The following is a 13,491-nucleotide window of genomic DNA, read 5'->3' on the forward strand; positions in this document are numbered from 1 at the left end:
GCAATCGCGCGAGATGGGACAGTTAGAGGTTTAGTCTTCTTTTCATAGGGGTCCCTATTTCGAATCTCGCTAGATTCAGCCACTCTGATGAGTCGTAGATGACGAAACACGTGTCAGTGGATATATATATATATATATATATATATATATATATATATATATATATATATATATATATATATATAAAACGCTCCCTATTTGGGGGTACCAAATTGGTAAAAGGGAAAATTATTCCCAACACACATTTAGGTAAAAATTCACTTACGTATAAATAATTGAATTCATTCGAAAAGTATCGCGAACAAAAACCAATAAATTATATATATACACACACACACACACATATATATATATATATATATATATATATATATATATATATATATATATATATTGCATGATACCGTCGATGGTACTACTGCTGACCATTTAGCTCTGTCTTTTTTCACGCAGATGATTTAAATTGACCCAGAAAACAAAAAGATTTTCAGTCTTTGCGATTCAAGACTTCAGCCTGAAAGGAAAGCTGTCATCAAGAAACAGCCTTTTCAGTAAGCTTGCCACCAGCAATTGGAGTGCCCATCCCAAAAAACTGAAGCAAACAGCTCTCGCACTGTGCCATTCCACAGCGGAGTATTGTGCCCCAGTATGGCCAAGATCATGCCATGCCCATAAAATTGATGTAGAGCAGAACAAGTCATACCGGACAATAACTGGTGCCCTAAGACCAACTTCCTTGCCAGCTCTATATATAGATGTATATATACTGCCTAACTGGTATTCCACCACCACATATAAGGCGAGAAGTCATCACCAGAATAGAACGGTACAAACAGCTTAACGACCACAGGCACTCACTGTTTGGCCACCAATCAGTGAGACAAAGACTAAATACTCGCAGTAGCTTCATCAATATAGAGGAAATCGATCCCAGGCAAACTGCCTCCTATAGGATGGAACGGTGGCGAGACTATAACAGCAGGAATAAAAATGAAGCCCTACCAGACCCAAAAGAAACACTCTACTTGGTAAAAAAAAAACTGGGTTACTCTAAATAGAGCCAGAGCCAAAGTAGGCAAAACAAAAGACAATCTCCACAATTGGGGCCAAGACACCTCACCTTTATGTCCATGTGGAGAGGTACAAACGACGCACCACCTTAGGGAAAACTGCCGATTGGGTCCTCATTGCTCAAACCAATACCTTAAGGAGGCAAGCAGCACCGCCATACGATGGGTTAATTTCTATTGCGATAAGATATGATGATGAGTCTCAGATGACACAAATGTTATCTGAGGTTGAAGCATAAATGAAATTTCACAATAAGTTGTCGGAATCTCATGCGTTGAAGTATATATATATATATATATATATATATATATATATATATATATATATATATATATATATATATATATATATATATATATATATATATAAGCATGGAAGCCCGGCGTTGCCCGAGTGTTTGGAGGTGTATGCCGAGCAAAAAAAAAAAAAAAAAAAGAAACAGTCAATTTTTTAAATTTTGTCCCTTATTATAACCCCTTAACATTTATTGTTTTGGGCTTAAATCAGGTTATTAAGTTAGATCAATGTCCGAAGAACCTATATCTAAAATTTTAAGTGTTTAAACCCAAAATTGTCGGAGGAGTTCTGAAAAGTTAAATTGTTGAACTTTGACCCCTTAACAGCCACATTTCTAGCCGAAAACCAACCGCAAAGATTTTCCCAAATCTCAGTCCCCTGTATGTCAAATTTCGAGTCTGTAGACAAAAAATTGAGAGTTATTGCGTATGGAAATGTACACGCACACAGACAGACACGTTTACTTTTATATATGTGTATACATATATATATATATATATATATATGTATACACATGTGTGTGTGTGTGTGCGCCCCCCTGACACTACCATAAAATCTCTCTCTATATATATATAATATATATATCTATATATATATATATGTGTGTGTGTGGGGGGGGAGAGAGAGACAGAGAGAGGGAGAAGGAAAGCAAAAGGAAGATAGAATAAAAATTACAATGATAAATATCCTAATATTACAATTTACGAAAGAACAGAAAACTCAATATATGTATGCATATCTGTAAATATGCATTTATATGTGTATATATGTATATATATATATATATATATGTATATATATGCATAAATATATATGTATATATATGCATATATATATATATATGTATATATATGTATATGTATATATTCTTGGATTTTTCCTTAAAACCTTTAGAACTATAAAAAATGTATTTCTTTGGAAAATAAATTTGTGAGTAAATCAATTAAGGTCTTGCATCGCTGAATAGTTTGACTTATACGAACAAATAGCATTACCAATGTTCTTAAAGGACAGCATTTGTTTAACATAAACACTGCTTCGGGGATTTAATAACAAAACAGTATATTAAATCATGCCTTCAAAAGTGTTAAACAAACACAACCGTCCTAAATACACATGACCAAAAGTATTGTTTTTTTCCTTCCAGTTTATTTACATATAAACAAGAAATTTTTGTGTGCGGAGCGTTTGCTCAGTTGGCACACTACTTGCCTCGTATGCAAGAGGCTCGTGTTTCGAATCCTGAGTTCGGATGTGTCTAACACACACACACACACACACACACACATATATATATATATATATATATATATATATATGTGTGTGTGTGTGTGTGTGTGTGTGTGTGTGTGTGTTTACAAATATTTAAACTACCGGGGGCAATGATTCAACAGGAATAAATAACAAAGTTCTCATTGCGATGAGTATTTTTCTTTAAAGATAAAACGTTAATAGGGGTATATACACGATAATTTATATATCCTCCAAAAATAATTCTGTAATTGAGCAAAACATTGCGTGCAATTGTCTAGGCCCCTGTTAGTAGAATATAATAATTAAACTGCTCATCATATTATAATGTGCACATCATTGAATTTCGTCTGCATGTAGAAAACACAATGTTACAAAAACCGTTTCCGTCTGAACTACAGACAGATTGATACAAAAAGTTAGAAAATTAAGCGAATTTGACTGCTTATAAATTCTTAATTTTGCGGATGTGCAAAAGTAACAACAGTAGTAATATATTACTCTACTGATCCTGGCAAATTCTACGGCTTGTCGTCTATTTTAATCTATTATAAGGTAGGTTACTTGCTAAAAACCAAATCAAATGTGTACTACTCGTCCAAATCTGTAGAAAAAAAAATTGACAGCGAAGTTTGGTAGAAACTAGTCCTCACACATAGAGACATTAAAACAGAAATGGTAATTTAAATATATATATATATATATATATATATATATATATATATATATATATATATATATATATATATATATTATTATTATTATTATTATTATTATTACTATCATTATTATTATTGGCTCACATGGAGCATGCACACAAGTCAACAAACGATCTGATTGGAAAACTATGGTGTTCTCTGGAGGTTGAGCGACAACAAGTCTCCCCAGACGTCCAGCTCTCTTCACCTCCTCCGATAGCATTTGTAAATGAATTTTCATCATCGTAACATCCGCTTACCATTGATTTCTCGCTGGTAGTGGCCATTGGTTTATACTGGAATTTGAGTGGCACTCAGCCTCTCCAATCATTATTATTGTTATTATTATTAATATTATTATTATCATTATTATTTTCATTAATATTATTATTATTATCAATGTTATTATTGTTGTTATTATTATTGTTATTATTATTGTCATAATAATTAATATTATTATAATTATTAATATTATTATTATTGCAATTATTATTATTGTCAATATTAATATTATTGTTATTATTATTATCATTATTATTCATATTATTATTATTATTGTTATCATTATTGTCATTATTGTTATTATTATTATGTTATTATTATTGTCATTATTATTATTGCCATTATTATTTTTATCATCGTTATTATTATCATTATAATATTATTTTTATTATCATTATTATTATCATTATGATTATTATCGTTATTATTATCATTATTATTAATATTATTATCATTATTATTACAATTATCATTATTATCATCAATGTTATTATTGTTGTTATTATTATTGCTATTATTATTGTCATAATAATTAATAGTATTATAATTATTAATATTATTATTGTTAATGTAATTATTATTATTTTTATTATTATTATTGTCAATATTATTATTATCATTATTATTGTTATTATTATTGACATTATCATTATTATTGTTATTACTGTCATTATTATTATTATCATCAGTTTTATTATTATTATTATTATTACTATTATCATTATTATTATTATTTTATTATTATTGTCATTATTATTATTGTCATTATTATTAATATTATCATTATTATTATTGTTGCTGCTATTATTATTATTATTATTATTATTATTGTCATTATTATTATTGTTATTAATCTTGTCATTATCATTATTATCATTGTTATTATTATTGTCATTATTACTATCACTTCCATTATTATTATTGTCATTATTATTATTATTGTCATTATTATTATTACTATTATTATTATTACTGTTATTATTATTATTATTATTATTATTATTATTATGATTATTATACTTGTCATTATTATTATCATTGTCATTACTATTATTGTTTTTATTATTATTATTGTCATTATTATTATTGTTATTGTTATTATTATTGTCATTATTATTGTCATTATTATTGTCATTATTATTGTCATTATTATTATTGTCATTATCATTATTATTAATGTCATTATTATTATTATTTTATTAATATTGTTGTCATTATTATTAATACGCACATACCACATTTCAGTATAATAATGAACTTTAACTTTATTGTCCTCGGTTTTTGAATGGGAATTATTTCAAGACCAAGACAATTTTTCTTCTTTTTCTTATATTAATTTTCATTTTATATTTTTGTCCATATCCAGTTTGCCATTTTTGTAAAATGGCGGAACGGAATTTATTCCACATTAACAACCGACATTGTCTCTAACTCTGCCCTAGTGGCGAGGTTTATTATTACTGTTATTATTATTATTATTATTATTATTATTATTATTATTATTATTGTTATTATTATTATTTTTGAAAACATTTGTTATTAATACTTTACTATACTATCATTATGATAACTATTAATTACGTTATTTTTACCGTTCAACAAATGTGTTTCAATTCCCAATTATTTATTATACATATTGAAATCAACTGCATTTCTTTCTCTGCCGTTTGAATTAAACGAGAATAGGTTGCAAGAAATATTTTAAATAAAAAATTTAAAAAAAATTTTAAATAAAGATTTAAAAAAAATTTTTAAATAAAAAATAAAAAAAATACAGTATTCTTCTTCCACAAACGGTAAAAATAATCTACGCGAACCCTTTCGAAAATTATTGCAAGGAATTATTGCTGTCCATGCTACAAATGTCCAGTTTTTTGTTTCAACATCTTTTATTTTCATTTCGATACGTTTAGGGACCAAGAGCAAAGACCACTTAAAATATAAAAATAAAGTATTAAATAAAAAATAACAATATTCCCTGCTTCAAAACACTCATACCCTTGGAATTACTGTTCTAGAAGAATATGTGGACGTTTAACACCCCGCACACACACACATATATATATACATTTATATATATATATATATATATATATATATATATATATATATATACATTTATATATATGTGTACATATATACATTTATACATATGTGTACATAGATACATTTATATATGTGTGTGTGTGTGTGTATCAATATACATTTATATATATATATATGTATATATACATTTACATATATATGTGTATATATATACATTTATATATATATGTGTATATAATACATTTATATATATATATATATGTGTATATATATACATTTATATATATGTGTATATATATACATTTATATATATGTGTATATATACATTTATATATATATATGTATATATATACATTTATATATATATATAAATTTATATATATGTATATATATACATCTATATATATGTATATATACATTTATATATATTATTTTCGCATTTAAGACATTATATGTTCCTATTTATTGTACTGAAAAGTACATTGTGACACATTGTACTGTAGATATTGAAACAATATAATTTGTGACGAATTGTACTGTAGGTATTGCAACAAGATAATTTGTGACCCATTGTACTGCAGATATTGAAAAAATGCATTGTGTCCCATTGTACTGGAAATATTGAAAAAATACATTGTGTCCCATTGTACTGGAAATATTGAAAAAATACATTGTGACCCATTGTACTGTTGATGTTGAAACAAAAATTGTGACCCATAAAACTGTAGATATTGATACAATACATTTTGACCCATTGTACTGTAGATATTGAAACAATACATTGTGACCCATTGTACTGAGGATATTTAATAAAAATGCATTGTGTCCCATTGTACTGGAGGTATTGAAACAATACATTGTGACCCATTTTACTGTAGATATTGAAATAAAAATTGTGACCTATTGTACTGTAGATATTGAAACAATACATTGTGACCCATTGTACTGGAGATATTGAAGCAATACATTGTGACCAATAGTACTGTAGATATTGAAGCAATACATTGTGACCCATTGTACTGTAGATATTGAAAAAAATTGTGACCCATTGTACTGGAGATATTGAAAAAAAATTTTGACCCATTGTACTGGAGATATTGACACAATAGATTGGACCCATTGTACTGTAGATATTGAAAAAAATTGTGACCCATTGTACTGTAGATATTGAAAACAATACATAGTGACCTATTGTACTGGAGACATTGCAATAAAAATTGTGACGCATTGTACTGTAGATATTGAAGCAATACATTGGGACCATTGTACTGTAGATATTGAAAGAAAAATTGTGACCCATTGTACTGTAGATATTGAAAAAAAATTGTGACCCATTGTACTGTAGATATTGAAATAAAAATTGTGACCCATTGTACTGTAGATATTGAAAAAAAAATTGTGACCCATTGTATTGTACATATTGAAATAAAAATTGTGACCCATTGTACTTTAGATATTGAAACAATACATTGTGACCCATTGTACTGTAGATATTTAAAAAAATTGTGACCATTGTACTGTAGATATTGAAACAATACATTGTGACAAATTGTACTGGAGATATTGAAATAAAAATTGTTACCATTGTACTGTAGATATTGAAGCAATACATTGTGACCCATTGTACTGTAGATATTGAAATAAAAATTGTGACCCATTTTTCTGTAGATATTGAAACAATACATTGTGACAAATTGTACTGTAGATATTAAAAACAATACATTGTGGCCCATTGTACTGGAGATATTGAAATAACAATTGTGACCTATTTTACTGTAGATATTGAAGCAATACATTGTGACCCATTGTACTGGAGATATAGAAATAAAAATTGTGACCCATTGTACTGTAGATATTGAAATAAAAATTGTGAATCATTGTACTGTAGATATTGAAACGATACATTGTGACCAATGTTACTGTAGATACTGAAAGAAATTGTGACCATTGTACTGTAGATATTAAAACAATATATTGTGGCCCATTGTACTGGAGATATTTAAAAAATAATTGTGACCCATTGTACTGAAGATATTGAAAACAATTGTGACCCATTGTACTGGAGACATTGAATAAAAATTGTGACCCATTGTACTGTAGATATTGAAAACAAAACATTTTGACCCATTGTACTGTAGATATTGAAATAAAAATTGAGACCCATTGTACTGTAGATATTGAAAAAAATATATTGTGACTCATTGTACTGTAAATATTGAAATAAAAATTGTGACCTATTGTACTGGAGATATAAAAATAAATTGTGAGCCATTGTACTGTAGATATTTAAAACAATACATTGTGACACATTGTACTGGAGATATTTAATTAAAAATTGTGACCGATTGTACTGGAGATATTTAAACAATACATTGTGACCCATTGTACTGAGGATATTGAAACAATAAAAATGGTGGCCCATTGTACTGTTGATATTGAAAAAAATACATTTTGACCCATTGTACTGTAGATATTGAACAAATACGTTGTGACTTATTGTACTGAAGATATTGAAATAAAAATTGTGACCCATTGTAGATATTGAAAACAATACATTATGACCCATTGTACTGGAGATATTGAAACAAAAATTGTAACCCATTGTACTGGAGATATTGAAACAATATAAATTGTGACCCATTGTACTTGAGATATTGAAACAATATAAATTCTGACACATTGTACTAGAGATATTGAAATAAAAAGTGTGACCCATTTTACTGTAGATATTGAAACAATACATTGTGACCCATTCTATTGTATATATTGAAACAATACAAATTGTGGCCCATGGTACCGCAGATATTGAAACAATATAAATTGTGACCCATTGTACTGTAGATATTGAAATAAAAATTGTGACCCATTGTACTGGAGATATTAAACAAATACATTGTGACCAATTGTACTGTAAGTATTGAAAAAATACATTGTGGCCCATTGTACTGTAGGTATTGAACAAATACAATGGTACTGTAGATATTGAAACAATACATTGTGACCCATTGTATTGTAAATATTGAAACAATATAAATTGTGCCCCATTGTACTGGAGATATTGAAACAATATAAATTGTGACCCATTGTACTGGAGACATTGAATAAAAATTGTGACCCATTGTACTGTAGATATTGAAAACAAAACATTTTGACCCATTGTACTGTAGATATTGAAATAAAAATTGAGACCCATTGTACTGTAGATATTGAAAAAAATATATTGTGACTCATTGTACTGTAAATATTGAAATAAAAATTGTGACCTATTGTACTGGAGATATAAAAAAAATTGTGAGCCATTGTACTGTAGATATTTAAAACAATACATTGTGACACATTGTACTGGAGATATTTAATTAAAAATTGTGACCGATTGTACTGGAGATATTTAAACAATACATTGTGACCCATTGTACTGAGGATATTGAAACAATAAAAATGGTGGCCCATTGTACTGTTGATATTGAAAAAAAATACATTTTGACCCATTGTACTGTAGATATTGAACAAATACGTTGTGACTTATTGTACTGAAGATATTGAAATAAAAATTGTGACCCATTGTAGATATTGAAAACAATACATTATGACCCATTGTACTGGAGATATTGAAACAAAAATTGTAACCCATTGTACTGGAGATATTGAAACAATATAAATTGTGACCCATTGTACTTGAGATATTGAAACAATATAAATTCTGACACATTGTACTAGAGATATTGAAATAAAAAGTGTGACCCATTTTACTGTAGATATTGAAACAATACATTGTGACCCATTCTATTGTATATATTGAAACAATACAAATTGTGGCCCATGGTACCGCAGATATTGAAACAATATAAATTGTGACCCATTGTACTGTAGATATTGAAATAAAAATTGTGACCCATTGTACTGGAGATATTAAACAAATACATTGTGACCAATTGTACTGTAAGTATTGAAAAAATACATTGTGGCCCATTGTACTGTAGGTATTGAACAAATACAATGGTACTGTAGATATTGAAACAATACATTGTGACCCATTGTATTGTAAATATTGAAACAATATAAATTGTGCCCCATTGTACTGGAGATATTGAAACAATATAAATTGTGACCCATTGTACTGTAGATATTGAAACAATATGAATTGTGACCATTGTACTGTAGATATTGAAACAATATAAATTGTGACCATTGTTCTGGAGATATTGAAACAAATACATTGTGACCCAATGTACGGTAAATATTGAAAACAATACATTGTAACCTATTGTACTGGAGATATTGAAAAATACATTGTGACCCATTGTACTGTTAATATTGAAAAAATATTTTGTGACCCATTGTACTGTAGGCATTGAAACAATACATTATGACCCATTGTACTGTAGGTATGTAAACAATACATTGTGACCCATTTACTGAAGATATTGAAACAATATAAATAGTGACCCATGGTACTGAAGATATGGAAAAATACATTGTGACCTATTGTACTGTAGGTTTTGAAACAATACATTGTGACCCATTGTACTGTAGATATTGAAACAATACACTGTGACCTATTGTATTGTAGATATTGATACAATAAAAAATTGTGGCCCATTGTACTGTAGATAGTGAAACTATATCAATTGTGACCCGTTATACTGTAGATATTAAAACAATATAAATTGTGACCCATTGTACTGAAGATATTATAAAAATACATTGTGACCCATTGTACTGTAGATATTGAAACAATATAAATTGTGACCATTGTACTGTAGATATTGAAACAATACATTGTGACCTATTGTATTGTAGATATTGAAACAATATAAATTGTGGCCCATTGTACTGTAGATATTGAAAACATACATTGTGACCCATTGTACTGGAGATATTGAAATAAAAATTGTGACCGATTGTACTGTAGATATTGAAAAAAAATTGTGACCCATTGTACTGGAGATATTCAAACAATATAAATTCTGACACATTGTACTGTAGATATTTAAATAAAAATTGTGACCCATTGTACTGTAGATATTATAAAATACATTGTGGCCCATTGTACTGTAGATATTAAAAAAATACATTGTGACCCATTGTATTGTAGATATTGAAACAATATGAATTGTGACCCATTGTATTGTAGATATTGAAACAATATAAATTGTGACCATTGTACCGTGGATATTGAAACAATATAAATTGTGCCCCATTGTACTGTAGATATTGAAATAATATAAATTGTGCCCCATTGTACTGAGGATATTGAAATAAAAATTGTGACCCATTGTACTGGAGATATTAAAAAAATACATTGTGACCCATTGTACTGTAAATATTGAAAAAATGCATTGTGACCCATTGTACTGTAGGTATTGAACAAATACAATGGTACTGTAGATATTGAAAAATACATTGTGACCCATTGTATTGTAGATATTGAAACAATATAAATGTTGCCCCATTTTACTGTAGATATTGAAACAATATAAATTGTGACCATTGTTCTGGAGATATTGAAACAAATACATTGTGACCCATTGTACGGTTAATATTGAAAACAATACATCGTGACCCATTGTACTGGAGATATTGAAAAATACATTGTGACCCATTGTACTGGAGATATTGAAAAAAATAACTTGTGACCCATTGTACTGTAAATATTAAAAAAATACATTGTGACCCATTGTACTGGAGATATTGAACAGATTACATTGTGACCCATTGTACTGTAGGTATGTAAACAATACATTGTGACCCATTTACTGGAGATATTGAAACAATTTAAATTGTGGACCATTGTACTGGAGATATTGAAAAAATACATTGTGACCCATTGTACTGTAAATATTGAAAAGATATTTTGTGACCCATTGTACTGTAGGCATTGAAACAATACATTGTGACCCATTGTACTGTAGATATTAAAAAAATACATTTTGACCCATTGTACTGTAGATATTGAAACAATACATTGTGACTCATTGTACTGTAGATATTGAAATAAAAATTGTGACCCATTGTAGATATTGAAAACAATACATTATGACCCATTGTACTGGAGATATTGAAATAAAAATTGTGACCCATTGTACTGTAGATATTAAAAAAATACATTGTGACCCATTGTACTGTAAATATTGAAAAAATACATTGTGACCCATTGTATTGTAGATATTGAAACAATATAAATTGTGGCCCATTGGACCGTAGATATTGAAACAATAAAAATTGTGACCCATTGTACTGTAGATATTGAAATAAAAATTGTGACCCATTGTACTGGAGATATTAAAAAATACATTGTGACCCATTGTACTGTAAATATTGAAAAAATACATTTTGACCCATTGTATTTTTGGTATTGAAAAAATACAATGGTATTGTAGATATTGAAAAAATACATTGTGCCCCATTATATTGTAGATATTGAAACAATATAAATTGTGGCCCATTGTACTGTAGATATTGAAACAATATAAATTGTGACCCATTGTACTGTAGATATTGAAACAATATAAATTGTGACCATTGTACTGGAGATATTGAAAAAAATAACTTGTGACCCATTGTACTGTAAATATTGAAAAAATACATTGTGGCCCATTGTACTGTAGATATTGAAACAATATAAATTGTGACCCATTGTACTGAAGATATTATAAAAGTACATTGTGACCCATTGTACTGTAGATATTGAAACAATATAAATTGTGGCCCATTGTACTGTAGATATTGAAACAATATAAATTGTGGCCCATTGTTCTGTAGATATTGAAAAAATATAAATTGTGACCCATTGTATTTAAGATATTGAAACAATATAAATTGTTACCCGTTGTATTGAAGATATTTAAACAATATAAATTGTGACCCATTGTACTGTAGATATTGAAAAAATACATTTTGACCCATTGTACTGTAGATATTAAAAAAGAAATACATTGTGAAATGAGAACTGTTCAACGTTTTCCGAGAAAGAGTTGTAAAGCTCAACCTCCCTTCCAGCCTAAAAAAAGGACATTATCTTCGAAAGCATAAAAAATTTTCACAGCTAGACAGAAAGATATAATTTCTAATTTGTCAAATGATGGATTAAATGTGTCAAAGCGCACGGTAGTTAGGATGCTCAATAAACATTTTCTCTTTTCTTTCTGGCAGTTTGCGTCCAAAGAAAGACACGTTGGCTCTAAAACCATTATTGTTTGGCTCAATTGGAATTTGCACGTGGATATGTGTAAAGAAAGATAATGCTCATCTTTTTTTTTTAATATGATTTTATGGAGAGATGAGAATGATACTGATTGGTTTGGCTATAAAGATGGACAATGTGTGTCGAGGAAAACGGGGCAAGTCATGAAGTCCAGAAACCCAATCCCTGCGGTTAAACAATCCTACGCACTTTGTGTTTTGTTTTTATTGTAGCTATGAAAAAATATGCTTTGTCTGTGTTCGCACTTATATTCATAATAAAATCATAGAATTATGTCAGTTATTTAAATTTTCATATAAAAATTACTTGCCTGGGTGTCCGGTGGTGTCCGGGTGTTTCAAAGTGTGTGTTGAGTAAAATAGAAACAAAAAAAAAAGGTTGTAGTAGTCAGGCAGGCTCTAACCCGTACGGCGAAGGAGGAACAGAACGTGAAAAAAAACGTCACGTCTTTTCCGTTGCACCGATTGCCAAAGCGGAATTGACGAAGTTTTAAATTAAGGTTAGAAAATCGAAAAGAGGCGATGACTTTCGAAAATGTCGACAAAAAGCGACTCCTCCCTGTAGAAATGTGCCCATTTGAGGGTGAAGCAATTAATGTTTTTGCCAAATTTTCGAAGGTCGAGATTCGAAGCAATACCGATC

This window comes from Euprymna scolopes, chromosome 32 (assembly GCF_053919585.1).
Source record: "Euprymna scolopes isolate OS-2025 chromosome 32, ASM5391958v1, whole genome shotgun sequence".
Lineage (NCBI taxonomy): Eukaryota > Metazoa > Mollusca > Cephalopoda > Sepiida > Sepiolidae > Euprymna > Euprymna scolopes.